We start from the raw sequence: 1,901 nt of genomic DNA on the forward strand, positions 1-1,901 counted from the left end.
GCTGGCTAAGTTTATCCTGTGGCCAGGTAATATGTGCAGCACAGGTCTGCACCTTCTCATCTCAGTATACGTGGATTACTAACTCCTCAATGTACAACAGTCTGGTTAGGACCACTGCACTCCACCCCTTGATCACATACAGTTAACTATCTTTTCCTAGACTCTCTTAATTTGCTGGTAAATTTACATCAGTAAGCCTTTTTGTTAGAAGCCAAGAATTAGGACTAGAATAGAGAGTGCTGAAGCTAAAAGCATCAGCATCAGGCAGTAGCCTGAGCGCTGGCTACTGGCCTTGTCAGGATGATGTGTTAATGCTGATGTCAACCCTTACATTTCTAAAAATGTGCAGCTTTTCAGCTTTTATTGTTGATAAACCATTCAATTAAGGGCTTCCCTGTGTTGCCATTTCTCGTTCTACATGTTGACATTGGCCCCTGTAAATGGGGCCGTGGGGGTTAATATGCTGACTACACAGTGAGATCACAAACCTCCTGAGTGCAGCAGTTGGTCCAGTTTCTGGGCTTGGTCACGGTGACCTGCCTGTCACTGTGCTGCAGCAACATCTGCTCTGGCCTCAGAGGAGCTGCAGAGCAGGTGCATCTGTCCCTGACAGGGATCTGACATTGGCAGGACCTATGCTAAGTGCAGTCACATGGGCAGTACTGAACACAGTGTAAACACCACTGCAACTGGACATGTTTTCATGAGTAGCTGCCCTGTGGCCTTATGGATATTATTCTGAGAACATTTTTCTTTTTATAATAGCATACAATAGGCTTATAAGGGGAGGGCATTTAATTGTTCCTGACTTTGGTGATTAATCCTACTTCTGTGGCTGTTTGCTTTTTCACATATTTGCTGATGGTTTTTCCAGTCCCTTGTCTTATTGGTGATGTGGTGAAAAGGATAGATACTGAAGGCCCTGTAGTAAAAGTCAGATCCCAGAAGGTGGTTTCTGTGAGTTTGCCAGCAATTTATCTCCCCTCACTCTACAGTGTCTTTTGTAAGTGCATGAAATGACATTCATAAAAACACACAGATATACAAGCATGTACTGTAGACTGATTGGTAAGGTTGTAGTGGGATACTCCAGTTTACTGCGTTATCTCCTGAAGATGTAAGAAAAGATTGCTTTTAATAGTTACCCTTGTACCCCAAGCTGGAATATTTCCTGTCATAGAAGCTTCCAATATACACAGTCTTTTTTTTCCCATTCCTGCCATTTTATCCACTTTGTCTTTTTTATAATAACCAGACACCCTTTACACTGCAGCTTAAATCAGCAGTTGTTATATTTACACATTTTTACCATCTTGTCTTTCCTTTAAAGGGAAGGTATTGGCACCTTACATGGCATCATGTGTTATATAGTGTTAACTTTAGGCAATACTAGAATACGGCTGTTAAGTATGGTTATTCTTTCCACATCTTATTAGTCTAACTCTCCTATCAGCTCAAAACATTCCCACTCTTTAAGCATGTAGTAGCAACAAAGTACAATGCAAATTCTGCTGATGGGGTTTTCTTTCCCCCTTTTCCCACCCCTTTCCTTCAGGGACAAGTTAATATTTCAGCGGGAGTGGGACATCTAGATAATTCGGTTTCCTAATTCACTGGGGAGGTCAGGAGGGTCAAACACTGTGTGACTGTTCCCCCCACCTTCATTTGGAACCAGCCCAGCACCTGTTCTGTCCGTCTCTCACTATCCTTCCAGCAGGTTGGTCTCACTATGATCTCACTGACTGCTCCAACTGTAATGTACCAGTCCATTTTACCCTCTCTGAGCAGCAAACTGCTCCATCCTGCACTCACTGATAGGCAGCTCTCTGACCGTTCTGTTTCCCGGAGGAGAAAGATGATGAGGTTGGGACTGTCCCAGACATGTGGAGAAAAGCAGAATG

Source organism: Pseudopipra pipra, chromosome 6 (assembly GCF_036250125.1).
Source record: "Pseudopipra pipra isolate bDixPip1 chromosome 6, bDixPip1.hap1, whole genome shotgun sequence".
NCBI classification, from domain to species: Eukaryota; Metazoa; Chordata; class Aves; order Passeriformes; family Pipridae; genus Pseudopipra; species Pseudopipra pipra.